Raw genomic sequence first — 19485 nt, forward strand, 5'->3', positions numbered from 1 at the left:
CCCATAGGAAATGCTGAAATTTTGAAAAGTTGAACATCTTGTGAAAGCAAATAGTGAACTTAACATTCTTTTTTTTTTTTTTTGAGACAGAATCTCGCTTTGTTGCCCAGGCTAGAGTAAGTGCCGTGGCATCAGCCTAGCTCACAGCAACCTCAAACTCCTGGGCTCAAGCAATCCTGCTGCCTCAGCCTCCCAAGTAGCTAGGACTACAGGCATATGCCACCATGCCCAGCTAATTTTTTTCTATATATATCAGTTGGCCAATTAATTTCTTTGTATTTATAGTAGAGACGGGGTCTCACTCTTGCTCAGGCTGGTTTCGAATCCTGACCTCTAGCAATCTGCCTGCCTTGGCCTCCCAGAGTGCTAGGATTACAGGCGTGAGCTACCTCGCCCGGCCTGAACTTAACATTCTTACTAAATTCACTATTAGTAAATTTTATAAATTCATATAAATTTGATATATCAGGTTATTCATGTAAATTTGATATATCAGATTATTCTATAAATTAGCTTTCAGAAAACTGGCACTCAATGAATTAGAACTGTGTAAATTATTTTCTTGGCTTCTTCTTGTGGTTAGTTTCCATCATCTTAAAAAAAAATTGCTTATGTGAGAATGAGCTACCCCCTAGTATTTTCCACCAAGATTTCCTTGTATGTCATGCAATTAGAAGACTGCATTTTGAAAACATTTAAAATAACAAGGGCAGGAATAGAGAGAATTAAAACATGAACCACTTCTGACCAGCCAAGGCTTTTTCCCAAGGGCCTGGGAGGTGCTCCCCAACAATGAACCAAGAAATTTTTGCAGCAGAAAAAAAAAATACTTTTTTAGTAGAACTTGGCAACTATCGTAGGGTAAGAGGTTGTACTCAACATTAAGACTCCAATGTTGGTACATCTCCTGAGCAAAAACACTGATTGCCTTTAAGCACATTGTCCTTACAAAGTCAATTCAAGGTACCACTGAATCGTGGGCCATTGTTTATTCATTTACCCGAAAAAAATTTTTTTCAGAATGCCTCTCTTTCTACCTCAAACTGAAACAGGAAATAATTTTTAGCAAACTTCCTTTTCTTTTCTTTTAGAATTTGTGATTATGATTACATTTTTAAGTTACCTAAGAAAATTGCTAGTGAGAAAAAAATTGCTTTCTAAAAATAAACCAAGGCACCCTAATAAAAACTTCTTTAGCCCTAGCTTTGAAAGTTCTCCCTCAATTCTAAACCTCTAATTTTCAGTTTCTTTCTGAGCTTGTTTGATGAACTAGCCAACCCTGAGGCTTGATACTGTATTGTAACACATTTCAAGGACCCCCATATGTTTTTTGTGATCCTCTCCCTTAACTAACTACTTGACCTTTTGAATTGTTTCCCAGAAACGGTGGATTTTCTGCAAGACGAAAGAGCTGAGATTCTGAAGGCCCCTGGCCAGACCTTCCAATGCCAGGGCCAAGATTCGCCACCCCCCACAACCTGCCCCCAATGCACAAAGCCCCTTGTTAGTTACACCACGACCTGCCCCAGCGCACATGACCACTCCTTTAAAAGCCCATGATCTTGGTTAGTTGGAGAGACAGATTTGAGATGGCCTCTCCCTTTCTCCCGACAAGACATCTGTTGTATTAAAAAAAAAATTCTCGTAGTAAAAAAAAAATTCCTGTCTTCCTCGGCAATCCTCATTGTCTCAGTAATTGGATCTTTGTGCAAGGAGCAACTAAACCTAGGCCAAAACCCCTGTGTAATTTCGGCAAACTAGGACTCAATAAAAACCCTTATAAACATACAGTTATGGTTGGTAGCTTTTGAAAAATAAGTAAAATTTCCCAACTCATTCCACAAACCTCAATTAGCTCATACTATTAGAGGATCTGGAAATACAGAGCCAAACTTAAGGGTTCCCAGCAATCGGTTTCCAAAGTGTGGGCTAAAGGTGCACATTAGTTTGGCTTTTACACCTCCTGTTCCTTTTCAAGAGAATAAATAATTACAGTGATTTATCTTTGAAATGTGCAGCTTGGAGTTGGATGTGGGGATGGTGTCAGTGCTTCAGCCCAAAGTAAATAAAATGGTGAAATATATTTAGCAAGAGATAATGCAAGGCACTGAGAAGCAGATAAAATGAAGAAACTGTCTTTCCATGAATAGAGAACTTTACAAAATACCAAGTTTTAGCAAAAGGGAAACAATTATAGAAAATATAAACAGGGGGGAAAATGGAAAGTCTTCCAAGTTTTAAATTTCCATCCCAATTTCAGCTCCAAAAGGCAGGTCAGTTTCTCAGGAACTTGCTCCCTCCCATTTTCCATCTTCCCTCCATGTGGGAAGTGCCCAGTTCTGGATACAACAGAGCAGTTGCTTAGAAGCTCATGCCTAATGGCATAGGTCAATGCCAATGTGAACACTCAAGCTAGGGTTAGGGTTAGGGTTAGGGTTAATGCTTCTCTCCCTTTCCCAGATACATGCCCCTCAGAAGGACTTTGGCAGGACTGTGGTGCCTGAAATAAAGAAGACTTTTCCCTCCAAGAAGGGCTGCTTTGCAGTTTTCTCTTTCCACTAACAGGTTGGGCTTGCACACAAGTATTAATTTGCTCCAAAGGACTTGAAAAATCTGATCAATCCCACACCTGGCTTTTTAACTGACTCTGCCATTTGAATGCAAACAAAAACCAGCCCAATTGGTTTGTGTGCTGGATGTAGCCTTGGATACGTCTATGGGCAGTATCTCAGCTCCAACTCCTGCCCAAAGTCTCCTGCCCCATCCCTCCCCACCCCTTTCCTGCCACCTGATACAGCTCCTGCATCTGACGTGATCTCCTAGTTACTAGATCCAAGTAACCGTCAATCAATTCATCTTATTTCCCAGATGACAAGAAGTTGGTACTGTTTACCAGATGATCAACAAAAGACACTGATAATGTTTTGGGGTTTTTTGTTGTTTTTTTTTTTCCTGCGGCAACTTTGACCACTCCTTCACAGTCTTTGTTCTGGGGTTCTCTTTCTCTACCTGTTACTGAAATTTGAAATTTCCGCAGTACTCTCAGAGGCCCTCTGCTCACCATGTCCTTCTTGCACAATTATATCCAGGCCTTTGCTCCCCTTGTCACCTATGTGTTGATGACTCCCATATTATTTCTCTAGCCTGTCTCTCTCCTGAGTTCTAATCCCATATATCTGAGGGAACAGAGAATAGGGGAGTCCAGAGAGGAGGGACACATTAATGGGACCAGAGTCTTCAATTCCAGAAATTCTTTAGCTCCTTTAGTGCCTTAAAGAAGCTTAAAAATAAATACATGCACAGGCTGTTGTCTGCTTTGCCTGGCACCTTCATGTTAGTAGAATTGGCTGTATTTTCACTTAGATACATTTTTTTCTAGGTCGATGTTCAGGTAGACAGGTTGAGAACCTGACAATTCCCCTAAACTGTGGGTCAGTATTACAGAGCAGGATTGAGAGCACATGTGATAAAAAGAAAAAGCCAAAGTGTTAGTATGAGCAGATGGTCAGTGACTTCTTTCTTGCATTTCTTATACTAATCGTTATATTAATTTGTACCAATATCAGGTAGGACTAGCATTGGCTGCGGATGAAAGAAACTTTCCCCAAATTACAATTTATTTGTCTTCACGGATGGTTTGTAATCCAGGGTTAGGATGGTGGCTTTGTTCTACTAAGGCCTCAGAAAGCAGCTCTTTCTAGCTTACTTCTCTTCCAACCTTAGGCTGTGGCTTCCATCCTCATGGTGCAATGTGATGGTTGAAGCACCAGCCATTATATCCATGTTCCCAGGAGCAGGTGCAGGGCACACACACATGATCTTTTAAGGATGTTTTCCTGGGAGTTGACCAGTAGCACTTCTCCTTATAAATCACTGGCCAGAACTTACTCCCATTGCTGCTTGCAGCTCAGAGAAAAGCTGGACAATGAAGGCTTTATTCCAGGCAGCTTTGTGTCCAGTTCAACGCTGTGCTTCCATTTCCATGGAAGAAATGGAGACTAGATGGGGGGAAGGGATGCACCAGTAGTTTTGGCAACAAATGTTTTCTGAACCGTAAATAAAACCAGGAGAAAATATCTAGATTTATTCGATGATACCAGGGATGGGAACGTTACTTTTGCATGGCGATTTGGTGGAGAAAGTGTATTTGTATGAACAAACTGGCAGGGTTCTTTTCAAGGGCCCTGTGGGTGCCCAGCTTCTGGGGTATGCATCCCCAGGCACCCTGAGGACTTGGGGTGGGGCAGGGCCATTTTCCCAGAGAGGCAGCCGCGGGCGGCCCTTACCCCAGGAGCGCAGAGAGCCACGCAGCAGCGGGTGCGAGTCCCAGCAGGCGGGCTTGGCTGAGTGGCTGCTGGGTTAAGATTCTTCCCCATAGAAGCGCCTCTGTTTTTTGTGCAGTGCGTCTCTAAGTATTCCGGGGAGGACTCCCACCACTTCTCTTGCATTTACAGACGCCTCTGCAGGGATTTTTCTCCCTGCTTGTCAATTTAAATCTTCCTTTGTTCAGGATCCTTCCACTTCCTCTGTGCTCACCCACCCCTCCAACAGGACCACAATGTCAAGAATGTGATCTTTGCATCCAACTTTCTACGAAATCCAGCAAACACAGCCTCAACCAGACAACTCCTATACTTCAGGAGACTATTGTTTGTTATCTCTTCTCTCTCTCTCTCTTTTTTTTTTTTTGGTCTGGTAAAGATACCTTTATCAAGTGCATGAACATGTCTTAAGTGACTTTTGTGGCATTTCTAAGCTTTGGTGAGCCTCAGATTAAAGGTGTTTAAAAAGAAGAAAACAACAATAAAAAATTCTTCTCTCTCCTTGAACTAAAAAGCTGCACTGGACTCCATAATATTTGAAATGTTGATATTCTGAAAGATAAAATAATGTTGGGTAAATATTTCACATGGACGAATAATTTAATTTCATAATCGTATTTAAGAAATGCTTTACTTTTTAAGAGATGCACACTTACCTTTCTAAAAGGTTTCAATCTATACATCAAATGGACAATTCAGCAGTACATCTTGGTAAGAGGTTCAACCACCATTAAGAATGGCTGCTTTTACACCCCCTGGGGAATTGCAGTGGCAACTCCTGGGCCCATCAAACTTACCCTTGTCTTGCTCTTGAGTGTGCCTATGAGCCAAGACTTGCACTCTGACAATATCTCATTAAATTGGCATAATGTAAAAACAGAAAGAGGAGGACCTTTCCCCCAACCCCACGCAAGCTGATGGAGGCATTGTGTCAAGAGCAAGGCTTTAGAGATATACCAGTCTGGGTTCAAATTCCAGGTCTTCACTTGCTGGCTACACTTTGAGCAAGTTACTTAACCCCTCTGACAATAAAGCAAGGAGTAGCAGAAGCCAGCTTAAGTTCATTAATAACATCTTAGGTCAAACTGACATAATTTTTTAAATAAAGGAACTACACTATGCATAGAGAGAATGCAATTTAATTTTGGCACAGTATTAGAAAGCATATCTCCAAATATACTTGTGGTCACAATGAATAAATGCCAAATCAGATGGGCATTAAAAGTACGTTTGAAGCTAGTTGAACAATAACCTATGAAGAGTGTATATTAATGTAGTAATTCCACCTGGAAAGAATATATTTAATAGCAAGAAAATCTTGCCCCTATTGTGTTCAAGATTTTATCAACAACTTGAGTAAAAATTTATTAAATGCTTGGGTAGCCCAAAACTAGGAAGGACAGCTAATGTAGTGGATGACATAATCAAAATAGTCTCAATCACTTTTTTAAAAAATAGCTGAAACAAAGACTATTTAAAAAGCTGTATTGGCCAGGTGGAGTGGCTCATGCATATAATTCCAACACTTTGGGAGGGCAAGGTAGGAGGATAACTTGAGGCCAGGAGTTCAAGACCAGCCTGGGCAAGACCTGATCTCCCGATCTTTTAAAAAAAAAGGAGCTGTATCGAGTTGAAGTTTGGCATTTAAATTCATAGCTATCTGGGATATGGGCATGGCCCAGGCTTGGGGATGGTGTCAGGTTCAGCAAGCAGACTGGACCCAGTTGGCCAGCATTTATAAAGAGAGTCCGGGAGAAGAGATTATGACCAATGTGACCAGAAATTGGTTGTATACTGGGGGATTATGCAAATAAGTGACTATGTGGAGAATAATGGGAGGCAGATTTCTTTTTCTTTTTTTTTTTTTTTTTGAGACAGAGTCTCACTTTGTTGCCCAGGCTAGAGTGAGTGCCGTGGCATCAGCCTAGCTCACAGCAACCTCAAACTCCTGGGCTCAAGCGATCCTTCTGCCTCAGCCTCCCGAGTAGCTGGGACTACAGGCATGAGCCACCATGCCCAGCTAATTTTTTCTATATATATTAGTTGGCCAATTAATTTCTTTCTATTTATAGTAGAGACGGGGTCTCGCTCTTGCTCAGGCTGGTTTCGAACTCCTGACCTCGAGCAATCTGCCTGCCTCGGCCTCCCAGAGTGCTAGGATTATAGGTGTGAGCCACCGCACCTGGCCAGGAGGCAGATTTCTTAATGCTGGAGAAGGTAGGTACAAAAATGGAAGAGAAGAAAGAATTAACCTTGTGGAGTTGTACTGGAATTGGAGATGTATAGAGACATACAGATAGATATAGATGTACATATATTTATGTGTGTGCGTAGATATATACATATATGTCATAGCTCTATCTGCTGACAGAGCCTAGAAGCAATGAATCCCAGTAGCAATGAATATACCTAGTGCCCAGATTTTGGTTTCTGAATACCAGTCTCCTCTAAAGGAATCATATCTCCTCAGAAATCTGAATGATCCAAGGTCAATGGAAGGAAACACCCTAGATGAGCCTAGAACAATTGTATCAGAAAGTAAAGAAGTACTCAGTGAAAACTATCAAATAGTACAGGAACCATCGTAAAGGGGCTTCCATTGGCTAAATCTGGGGAAATTTGAACAGCTAAATTGTAGTTAATGATTGTAATGGATCAAAACTAATTAAAACAGGAATCCATGAGCAAATATTGATATACATAAATGAACAAATATGTGAGGAAGAAGGAAAAGTTCTATCTGACACTAGAATGTCAACTAATAAATGTAGAAGGAATAACGGACACAGAAAAAAATCACCGTTTGGCAAAAATCATAGTGTTAATTATCTCAAACAGAAATCATCAATGGATGCTAACACTAGTGAGAGGAAGTGTAAGATATTTAGTAGTTAACTTTACAGTGGAGAAACGTGTCCTGTGTCACCTTATCTAAGTCATAAAAATCAACATCACCAGAATTGGGATAAACTGACATCACGTGCCATCTGATATGATGTACTAAGGTCTTTCCTTCTCTCTCTCTGTTCCCCTCCTTCCTTTCTTGTTCTCTCCCTTCCCTCCTTCCCTCATCCCCCCTCCATCTTTCAGTCTGTCTGTCTGTCTCTCTCTCTCTCTTTCTGTCTGTCTCTCTCTCTAAGCTGAATGTAGGCTCTCTCCCAGTGATGGGCAGGTGGCTACTGGCTGTCCCTCATTCACATTCTAGCAGTTCTGTGACAGGCCTCTGCTTCTCTTTTCCTACTCTCAACTGCACCCCACAGTTCAAGGAGAGACCCACGACAGAACTATGAGTGAATGAATGCTATGATTAGTTATTTAATATCACGAGGGCAGGACCTTGTCTTTCTTATTCACTGCTGTGCCTTAGCACCCAGCATAGTTTTGTCCATTCTGGGCACTATAAAAATACTTACTGAATGAATGAATTGCTCAGTTGGAACTATAGGTTGCCAGTGTTCAGTGCTGGTATCTCTCTACAAAACTTTCCTAGACATTTTGAAAAGATGGCAAAGGGCAGCAGTAGCTGTGTGTTCCGTAAGCAGCCGTCAGGCTGGCTAATGGTGCTGGGGTACAGAAGCAGAACAAAGAAATCCAGTGGGAGAAATACTCTTCACTCCAGATCCACCCAGCGGGCTTCTCCACCCAGAATTACCCAAGTTCATCCACATTTTACTTAGGTCTGAGGATTACTCATAGGAGACTAATATCAGCATTAAAGAAATTGACTAATTGACTCAATTAGTATGATATTGAGGTCATTTCAACTTGTTAGACTACTTTAAAATTTCATTTGTTATTTGCAGCTGAAAGAGCATACTTTTTACATGTTGTTCTTTGTAGTGCACTAATAGGATTAGGCATCACACTGAATCACAGTAAAAGAGCTTGCCTGCATAATAGCACACTTCAATGCCAGTTTATACTCTATGATGCACTTTGCTGCAATTAAAAGCAAGATATTATATATTATTTTGCTCATATTCCAAATGATACGGGTTTCTTATTTTTTTATGAGGAATAAAAAAATGTTTCAAGTCAGATTGCATTTAAAAGGCTGAACTGGGTGGGTCAGAATTGCTAGTGTTTAAAAAATGTGAACAACATCCTTAATATAGCTATTTGTGACTAACCCAGTGGGTGTGCTACCCAGGGGAAAACAATAAGTTCTCTTATTGTGCATTTGAAAAGTTAGAGTTTAGAACGCTGCTATTTTTTTAACATAAAAATTATTCAAGGAATTACTAAGAGTTTTGTTTAAAAAGAGGTTGTTGATGATGGAAAATTAGTCATTCTAAAACTTTTAAATGAAAAAAAGTTCAATAAACAAATCAGAAGAATGCAATCTATGCCCTCTCCCAAATTTCTCTTTTAAAAATTATATCTTTTGCTAATCATCTCATTTTACTCCACTGCAATTGCTATGGGAAATACAATGTTCATCCAACAGAATCAATTCCATGAGCAACTTTGCCTTTGTAGCAAAACTGGTTTCCATTCAATCCATATGTATACTTTATAAGAATCATTAAGTATAAGAATAGCTTCATCTACTGATCATTCTATATGCCAGGCACTTCCTAAGCATTTTATCAATATCACATTTATCTCTTGCAACAAATTGTTTAATAGGTACTATAATTGTGAACCCCATTTTATAGGTGAGAAAACAAAGGCTTGGAGAAGCTAAACAGCCAGTCCAAAGTCACACAGCTAACAAGGTCTGGAGCTAGGATTAAAAGTTGAACTGGAGGCCGGGCGCGGTGGTTCACGCCTGTAATCCTAGCACTCTGGGAGGCCGAGGCGGGTGGATTGCTCGAGGTCAGGAGTTCGAAACCAGCCTGAGCCAAGAGCAAGACTCCGTCTCTACTATAAATAGAAAGAAATTAATTGGCCAACTAATATATATAGAAAAAATTAGCCGGGCATGGTGGCGCATGCCTGTAGTCCCAGCTACTTGGGAGGCTGAAGCAGTAGGATCGCTTGAGCCCAGGAGTTTGAGGTTGCTGTGAGCTAGGCTGACGCCACGGCACTCACTCTAGCCTGGGCAACAAAGTGAGACTCTGTCTCAAAAAAAAAAAAAAAAAAAAAGTTGAACTGGCTGACTCTTAAAAAGTTGAATAGTGAAGTGTTGCCTCATAGGACTTAGGTTTCTATTTCAGAAACACACACTCCTGTGTTTATACATATATGAGATTGTGGAATTAAGGCAAATATTCAACACTCTTCTTAACCACTTCGGTACAAGTGTCGACTATAGTTGATAGCCACAGATGAACGCACACAGTGACTTTAGCTGACAGCCGTGATATGACTTTTCTAATTTTTCATTTATCAAAATAATATTGTGAACATTTAAAAATAATGTAATGAAAACATATATGTATATGCTACCTATTCTGATTTACATTACAAGTAAAGCTGCCTATAAAGTAAAACAAGCTTTCAGTGCTTAAAAGCTTTCCTCATCACACAAGAGCAAAATGGATTCATCGTCAACGCACAGCACAGACTATTGTGCGGACTATGAGTGCCGGCTGTGGGCAAGGTTTTGCGGCTGGTAAGCGTGGTACCAAAATGGTTAATAATCCATCTTTTCAGTGCAATTTACAAAGTTACCTTATTCATGGCTGGAGAAGGTGGCTCATGTATGTAATGTAGCACTTTTGGAGGCTGAGGTGGAAGGATCTCTTGAGGTCAGGAGTTTGAGACCAGCCTGAGCAACATAACGAGACCCTGTCTCTAAAAAAAAAAAATAGAAAAATTAGCCTGGTGTGGTGGCATTTACCTGTAGTTCTAGCTACTTGGTAGGCTGAGACAGAACAATCCCTTGAGCCCAGGAGTTTGAGGTTGCAATGAGCTATGATAACACCACTGCACTCTAGCCTGGACAACAGAGTGAGACCCTAGCTCTAAAAACAAACAAACAAACAAACAAAAAGTTACCTTACTCAGAAACTGCTAGCCTGACTACACTACAGCAGTGAATAAAATAGTTGAAACACTATCTCAACCCAAAGATAAACTTGAGACTTGAATTGGACAAGTATATCATGTAGCCTGCCCAGAGGGAAAAGACTCAAAAACCACTTATGTGTTTGCTTCTTTGGGCTTCTGAATCCCAAGTCTCTGAATCTGGGAAGGTCCAGCCTAGCTGAAGAAGAAGGAAAATAAGAGGGAAGAGCAGTAAAAGAAGTATAAGAATGCCTGGACCCACGCTGCATTAACTCTATTTTCTGTATTCTTGATGCTCTGGCATCTGGGGCCTCGTGACTAGGCAGGAACTGTCCCTACCAGGGTTAGCTAATTCCTAGGGATACCAGACTACTCAGAATAGTGTTTTCACCCCAGAGTCCACTGAAGTTACTCAAACTAGCCAATCGGAAGCATGCTTACCCTGACTCTCTCATTCCTTCCTGCAAAAACCATAATAAAGGCCACTGCCAGGCTTTCCCTTCACTCCCTCTGCTCCTAAACGACCCTGCTGCTTCTCTGTGTGGCCCTGCATGGTGTGGTGTGCCCCATTTCTAGGGATGTATCATATAAAAACTTCCTTCATGATACTCACTTTTGTGTCTTACCATACCTGATTAAAATAAATCCCGGGGAACATTTTAAAACACATACTGGTACCAGACACACAAGCGGGGGTCTGGCCTGCGTCCGACTGCTTGCCACACAGAAAGCCAAGACAAGAAGCATTGTCAAGGAAGAAAGGTAATTTATTACAGATGACATCACCTGACATCACCTGGGAGATGGGAGGAATGCCTCAAATTCATCTCCCAACCAACTTAAGGTAGCTGATTTTTGGTTTTTTTTTTTTGAGGCAGAGTCTAACTCTGTTGCCCGGGGTTGAGTGTCATGGCGTCAACCTAGCTCACAGCAACCTCAAACTCCTGGGCTCAAGCAATCCTCCTGCCTCAGCCTCCCGAGTAGCTGGGACTACAGGCATGTGCCACCATGCCCGGCTAATTTTTTCTATATATTTTTAGTTGGCCAATTAATTTCTTTCTATTTTTAGTAGAGATGGGGTCTTGCTCTTGCTCAGGCTGGTTTCGAACTCTTGACCTTGAGCAATCCTTCCGCCTTGGCTTTCCAGAGTGTTAGCATTATAGGCGTGAGCCACCGCGCCAGGCCAAGGTAGGTGTTTTTATAAGGGCTTCAGGAAAGTGGCTACGTGTCCTGGGGCAGGTTGTGTTGAACATAACATGTGCAAGAGGTCTTATTCAGAAGTCACAGGTTGGCAGTGGATGGTGAGTCTTGGTATTGTTATCCTATGAAGAGTCTGCCATTTCTGGAGAAAAAACTCAAAATGTAATGGGGGGGGGTGCACTGAACACATTTCAATGACCCCTATGTAGTTTTCTCCCTTAACTAACTACTTGACCTTTAGAGTTATTTCCCAGACTGTGGTGGATGTTCTCCAAGACAAAGAAGTTGAGACTCCAAAACCCCCATCCCAGCAAGATTCCTGTTTCCAAGAATCACTACCCTGCCGGGCATGGTGGCTCACGCTTGTAATCCTAACACTCTGGGAGGCTGAGGCAGGAGGATCGCTCAAGGTCAGGAGTTCAAAACCAGCCTGAGCGAGACCCCGCCTACTAAAATTAGAAAGAAATTAATTGGCCAACTAAAAATATATATAGAAAAAATTAGCTGGGCATGGTGGCGCATGCCTGTAGTCCCAGCTACTCGGGAGGCTGAGGCAGTAGGATCGCTTGAGCCCAGGAATTTGAGGTTGCTGTGAGCTAGCTGACGCCATGGCACTCACTCTAGCCTGGGCACAAAGTGAAACTCTGTCTCAAAAAAAAAAAAAAAAAAAAAAAGAATCACCACCTGCCATGACCTGCCCCAATGCACTTGACCTGTCTGAGTGCACGTAGCCCGTAGCCCCTCCTTTGCTAGCTCGTGATCTACACTAGTCAGAGAGATGCATTTGAGGCAGCTTTTCCCATTCTCCCCACAAGACATCTGTTGTAATAAACATTCCTTTCTTCCTTGACAATCCTTATTGTCTCAATAATTGGATCTTTGTGCGACAAGCAAATGGACCTAGACCGAAACCCTCTGGTGGTTTCAACAACAAAAAGGTAAAAGGGTTAGTTAAACAGAAAGGTTATAATGTTCTGGTCATTGAGTTCTGCAGGCCTGGGAATCCCAAGCATAGGAAAGCTACAGGGAAAGCACATATGGAGGGATGTCATTTTGTGTCTGTTCATGGAGCCGATTACAATACCCTCAATGAGGATCAATGTGTGCACAATACACAGAATGAATTGTGAAAAATCCTCAGAGGATTTCAAAGTCATTCATTCATTCAACAGCTATTTGTTGAGTGTATATAATATACCAGAGACACTCTGCTAGGCACAGTTTCCATTTTACTTCAACAAGGACCCAGTGAGATGGAGCAGGGACCTCTCTTAGGGGCCTACTGGGGCCCCCACCCAGGCATGGAAATAAAGAAAAAATCTTGAGTCCCTTCCAGGGAAATCCCAAGCACCTACCTGGCCTTGAAAAGTAAATGAACAACCTGCTAAACAAGAAAATGGTAATTACAATAGTCCTCCCAGCAAGCCAGAGTTACAAGGTGCTGTAGTTCCCTACAAAAATGAAAGATAACACCTAACAGGGGTCCTCAAACTTTTTAAACAGGGGGCCAGTTCACTGTCCCTCAGACCGTTGGAGGGCCTTTGGAGAGTGCGGCGCACATTCCACACATGCGCACTGTGGGCCTGGGATGAGTCAGCTGCTCAGCAGGACAGGCAGCGGCGGCAAAAACACCTGGGCTGGATAAATGTCCTCGGTGGGCCACATGTGGCCCTGAGGGCTGTAGTTTGAGGACTCCTGCAACATATGGTTTTGAGTTGTTTTTCAGAAACCTCCATCAGATGAAAAATGCAAATAATAGGAAACTGAGGACTGACTGAACTCTAACCACCATTCTTTGTTCTAAATTTCTTCCTGAGGGGCCTGGAGAAAGTCATATTCACCTTAACATTCCTTTCCGCTAATCAAAGAATCTCTGAATCTACCTATGACCGGTTAGTACTGCCCCACCTTCAAGATATCCTGCCCTTTTGGCCCAAACCAACATATAACCTCCATGTACTGAATTATGATTTGTCGACTTCTGCTTTCCTGAAATGTACCCCTGCCTTAAAACACTCTGGCTTGTAAGGCACTGGGGAGTTGAAGTCTTAAGCCCCAGCTCCCCATTCTCCTTGCATGGCACCGTGCAACAAAGTGCCTCTTTCTCCCATTGCAACTCTCAGCACCAGTGTCTGGCTTTACTGTGCCAGGTGAGCAGGCCCCAGTGTGGTTCAGTAACACCAGTGCTGACTCTTGACTGGTATGGCTAACGGGATGGTTTGGGCTCTGGCTGCCTTACATTTCATGGTCACAGACTGTCATTGCCCGGTGCAGTCTGCTCACACAGGGATGTTCTTTTTTCACTTTAGACCTCTTGAGTTTAGCTTTTGCTAAGTATTACTATACAACCTAGGATTCTGCTTCAATGCTGTCTTTCTTTAAAATGATATAATAATAACAACAGCAATCATTCCTCTCAGCAATCATTCCTCTCTGATAAATGGCCTAGAGACATCAAAATCTATCTTGGTGAAAATAAAACTTAGGCCAGTGTGGTTTGCAATGGCCCTCTATCCAGTAGCAGAGTAATGAGGAATCTGGAATTATGTTCTCTGCCTCTTATGTGACATCTCTGCAGTTGAACAGACTCATTAAAACTTGGGTTACTACCATTTATCACATTTGAACAGTTAGCACATGGGTGAGTACACAGAATACATTAAATTTATTAGCTAGTTGCAACTGTATCTAAAAGTAAAATGAAAAACAGAGGAAATAATTCCTCTTCCAACTTCCTCTTCCAAATTCTAACTTTCTACTAAGGACCAACAAAGCAACTTGTTCAGGATCTCTCAAATTGGGCATAACTTTTGTGTTCTAAAGCTGATGGCTAATCCAGATATCTGTCACCCTTTAACTTCAGAGCCAGGTTCACAGTTTGAAAAAAAAAATTATATTGAAACAAAGATGATGCAGTGAGATAAAGCGTCTATCTGTACAATTGCAATAATGGTTCATGCAAGTTGTGTCAGCCATTCATGATTATTTCAATGGCAGAGTTATCATTAATGATTGAAAGTCAACTTACTAGTTAGGGTAGACATAGCCTGAATCTACTCCTAAACACAATAACTGTGAAACAACAATTTATCAGAAATTTATAGTAAGAATAAGGCACACAGAATTTAACAAATAAATTTGCCTCAAATTAACCAGTAGATGTCACTGTTTAAATACACTGGCAATGGCTTCTCCTACAGAGTTCTGCATAAAAAGCTCCATAGAACATAATCAAACAATTTTGAATAACTTACAACTTCAAGCCCACAAAAAGAACATGCATAAATCCACACTCTTAAATTATAACTCAAAGTAATGACTTAAGCTCTTATTTTTAAAATAATTACTAGAAAATCATTACAAGCGTAGTGGTGATATGTGTACAAATGATTCAAATTTAACTTCAAAATATTTGCTATATTTTACACATTTTTTTAAAATATAGAGTCTAATGTAACAGGCATACTTTTCAAGGAAAAGTACTGGGCTTCTAAGGAGGAAAAGGGAGGAACACTGAGCTCAGCCTAATTGGCCATTGACTGTATCAAACAATTTTTCCCAAAAAAATATTTTCTGCCAATCCAACATGGCCCCACTCCCAAGCATTATAGAGACAGCCCAAGAGTGTCTACATCAGGAGAGGTAGATTCTTCCAAAATCAACATAGTCAGGTTCCTTCTTGTTTAAATTTTCAGTGGATCCTGGACACCATACTACACATGGCCCCCAGGTGGCTCCCAGGTGGCTTCCCCCACCTGTATCTCCCTCCTGCTCCTACTTGTCCCTCCCCCAGCCCTGCTCCTCTTCCTTCACTTCTCAACTGAAGAGGACTCTCTAAGGAAGAGTAAGTCCTTCCCAAGGTGCTCCTTTAGCACCTTGGGCATAATTCATACTTTTTCATTATAAATGTGGCTTATTATTAATAAAATCTCTATCCTTCACTATCTCTGCTCCTTGAGACAGAGGCTCTGCAACATATCTGCACACCCTAAGCCACCTACCAGGGACTGGCTCGGAGCCAGTTCTCAGGTGCTAACAGGATGTTTATTTCCAAACTATTTAGACACTCTTTCTTTCCCACTTTCCTTCCTGAACGATTCAATTCTAAAGACATTAGAGGGGCCCAAGCAAGGTAGAGATCTACACCAAGGAGGGAGGAGTTCAGGTAGTTACAAATACAGAAAGAAAAACTGGAACAAAGTCTATAGCGTTAAATCAGAATTGGAGGCATGAACTCCTGGAAGTAAACGTAGATAGATATATATTAATAGATGGATGAATGTAGATGTATATGCACACACGTACATACACATTCTGCCTACATAGATGGGCTGGGAACAGGAACACCTCAGAAGCAATGAGCACACCTATCATTGAGATCTTGCTTTCTAAATACCATTGTCCACTAAAAAGAACCAGGGATCTTTGGAAAATGGCTGATTCTAGGGTTGGGTCAGGAAAATACAAGAGGAATCTGGGATGTCTTGGACTAGGAAGTAAGGAAGTGCTAAATAACGATGGAGACATGTCAAAAGTCAGCTTGAACAGACTATTACTGGCCAAATCTGGGAAACTTTGAGCATCAAAACAAATAATGATAGAATGGATTGTAACCATTGATTAAATAGGATACCATGAGTACATATATACATAACTTATAATTCCATAAATAATGAATAATATGAAAGTTTGATGAGGAATGGGGTAGTATATAGCTTCAAAGCACTTCTCCTCAAAATATGTATTAATCACAAAGGGCAAAAAGTAACTTTATAGTGGAGAAGCCTGGCACAGAAGCTTAAATCAAGTGAATTAATATCAGTAATAGGACACATCAAAACCATGCCACCTGGCCGGGCCCGGTGGCTCACGCCTGTAATCCTAGCACTCTGGGAGGCCGAGGCAGGCGGATTGCTCGAGGTTGGGAGTTCGAAACCATCCTGAGCGAGACCCCGTCTCTACTAAAAATAGAAAGAAATTAATTGACCAACTAAAAATATATATACAAAAAAAAAAACTAGCCGGGCATGGTGGCGCATGCCTGTAGTCCCAGCTACTCGGGAGGCTGAGGCAGCAGGATTGCTTGAGCCCAGGAGTTTGAGGTTGCTGTGAGCTAGGCTGACGCCAGGGCACTCACTCTAGCCTGGGCAACAAAAGTGAGACTCTGTCTCAAAACAAAAACAAAAACAAAAACAAAAAACCATGCCACCTGAGAGGATGAAATGAGAACACCACATCGCTAGAGATAGTCCTGCTAAAGAGCCTCAATTTCATCAGGAGGAAACATCAGAAAACCCAGACTGACAAAGGGACATTCTACAAATAGACGGGCATGGCATCTTCAGAAGTGTCAAGAGCACGACAGTCAGGAGAGACTGAGAAACTGATCCAGACTGAAGGAGCCATGCCAAATTCTAAACAGGAGCCTTTTGCTATAAAGATATAACAATCTTGTGACAACTAGTGACTGAATGGGGTCTGAGGATTAGATGGTAGAAAATAATCAATGTTCATTTCTTGTTATTGGGACCTCTAGTCAGTATCTCACTCTCAAAGATTCAAGGGAGGAAACAAGGTCTTTGGATTGTACTTGCAAACTTTTTTAACGTCTTAGATTGCTTTCATTTTTAAAAAAAAGAGGAAGGGAAGGAGGGAGGAAGGGAAGGGAGGGAGGGAGGGAGGGAGGGAGGGAGGGAAGGAAGAAAGGACTAGACTAGGCTGTTAGCATTTAAAACTTCTAAGCCGAATTCAAGTCAAGAGTGTATTTTAGAGCTGTGTTGTATACAGTCCCCGCCTTCCAGGAGTTAATTGAAGAGTTCTGTGCACACAATTAACTTTGACAGAAAAAAGAGAGAGAAAAAGAGATGTATTTTTTACTTTTCTGCAAGAGGCAGTTTTTAAAATATGCTGCCAGGTCTCAAGCCCTCCCCCGCCGGGCTGCCCACCCCCCACCCCGCTCTGCAGCTGCGGAGCCGAGCCTGGCTTCCTAGGCCGCCGCCGCGCCCCGCGCCCAGCTCCCTCGCCTTGTGGGGGTTACGCCTCTTCCAGCCAGAAGTCGGAATTCTAATGTCCAAGGCCTGGTGTGTTCGGTGAGATTAATATTTAAAAATTTAAAAAAGTGAGGAGGAAAAAGCTCAATGTACCAGGAGTGGGGTTCGAACCCACGCGGACATATGTCCATTGGATCTTAAGTCCAACGCCTTAACCACTCGGCCATCCTGGTGCAGGCAGACAGTTTTCCTTTCCATCTTCCTACAAGCTCATTGCCACCGACCTCCGCACACCCGCCCACAGGAACGCGGAGGAGGCTTCGCCGCCGCTGTCTCCGCTCTCCCTGCCCGGGCCGCGGCGGCCTTCTAGCCGTCGCCTCGATTTCCCACCGCCGCCGCTCACTGTTGCCCCCGGCCCGCCGCGGCGGCAAGGACAACTGCAGCCGAGGAGACGCGCTCTCGGCTGGGGCGGCGGCGGCGGCGGCGGCGCTCGGCGGGCGGTTCTCTCGGGGCGGTGCTGCGGCCCAGCCAGTTCTGCTTTCGGTTTCGAGGTGCGCGGGCGCCGGAAACAAACCCGCTAGTGAACTTGTGGATTCCTCCTGGGAGGACGTTTAGGAGGCGCCCGGCCGGTGGGACAGGGACCGGGCGCAGAGGGCGGCGTTTAGTTTGTATTATTCTAAACAGAAAAAAACTTCAAGGTCTGAATTTCACGCTGCTGCAGCAGAGTTCCTGGACCCCCTGCACCTGTGGGCTGCTGCTCTTCTTAGCATGTGTCACGAGTCACACGGGAAGGAGGCTTTGTGGAGATTTGTGTGTAGACCGTGCCACGCCACACGCAGGGCAGTGTGGCACAGTCGCCCTCCCTGGCGGCTGCAGGCACCATACCCAGGGCCCCGCCTCAGATGCAGTGCGCCTCCTCTTTGCTCCCACAACCCTACCGTGCAGTCAGATGTTTATGCCCCCTTTCCTTGACTTGTCCTGCAGCGCTCTCCCTCCTTTCTGTGCCCTTGAGATTCAGTTCGTCCTGTCGTCCCTTTTCCCAGGACTTCCATTCCTCATCACCCAGGACCTCGAATCTCCAACTGAGCCAAGGCTCTGTGTTCTGGAGCGGCAGGGAGCGGATCAGAGAGTGACCTGGCAGCCCCAGACTATTCCTTCGTCGTACATACAGTGCGGGTGGCTGTGTCTTTGACCAAGAAGAACTTCTATCAGCCCTGAGACTGCACACAGTAACCTCACTGTTGTCAGACCTCCTCAGTGGCTCCTTACTCACTGGGTCATATTCTAAGAGACCTGTTGCCCTGCCTCTTCCTGGACTCCTGTGATCCCTGGGAAAGCAGCCCTGATCACTAGAGGTTGTCACCCAGCCTGCTGCCCTGGTTCCCCGAGTTCCAGTCAACTCCGCAGGAGCTGCTCCTGTGAGAGCCGGCCCTGTGAGAGCTCCTCAGGAGAGTGACCGGGAGAAGTGCCCCTGCCCAGCCACACAACATTGTGAGCCACCAGTGGCCTGCACCTATGTCCAGACCTCTATGGAATCCATCCTTCTGAGCGTGACGTCTGGCCCTCCGTCCGAGTCCACAGACAAGAACACAGAGAAGAGCTCTGCCATACTGAGAGGGGTGGGGAACCTGCTGCCTCAGGGCCACATGTGGCCTTCTGGATCCTTGAGTGCAGCCTTTTGGCTGAATCCAAATTTTACAGAACAGATCCTTTTAATAAACAGTATCTCCCATTCCAAATGCTCTTCTTTGGATGTGACTTTGACACCCCTCTCGTTAAAAGGTGTGTGTAGGTCTATGTTCTCTCCTTCACTGAATCTGGAAGGACTTGTATCTATGGCATACTGATGCTATGTGACTTCCAAGGCTTGGTCATAAAAGGTGCTATACCTCACTTGTTTTCTTGGGGTGCTTGATCTTGGAACCTAGCCACCATTCTGTGAGGAAGCCCAAGTAGCTACAGGGAGTTGGTCCAGCTGATAGCCTTCAATCAACAGCCAGTATTGACTGCTATGAATGCAA

At 43.3% G+C, this 19485-nt stretch overlaps 1 long non-coding RNA gene and 1 other non-coding gene across 3 annotated transcripts; both read right to left on the minus strand.

The window, feature by feature from the left end:
* Window positions 1–2786: 2786 nt before the first annotated feature.
* On the minus strand, window positions 2787–17996 carry LOC105867053 (uncharacterized). Of its 2 annotated transcripts, none has more exons than XR_012919260.1 (3): window positions 17749–17996; window positions 9939–10061; window positions 2787–4874 (listed from the first exon to the last, which is right to left on the minus strand). It is a non-coding gene; the product is annotated as an uncharacterized LOC105867053 (long non-coding RNA). The 2 variants fall into 2 exon arrangements; XR_012919261.1 differs by having other exon boundaries at window positions 17618–17996.
* On the minus strand, window positions 17615–17697 carry TRNAL-UAA (transfer RNA leucine (anticodon UAA)). The gene has a single exon. It is a non-coding gene; the product is annotated as a tRNA-Leu (tRNA).
* Window positions 17997–19485: the final 1489 nt, after the last annotated feature.

Source organism: Microcebus murinus, chromosome 5 (assembly GCF_040939455.1).
Source record: "Microcebus murinus isolate Inina chromosome 5, M.murinus_Inina_mat1.0, whole genome shotgun sequence".
NCBI lineage: Eukaryota > Metazoa > Chordata > Mammalia > Primates > Cheirogaleidae > Microcebus > Microcebus murinus.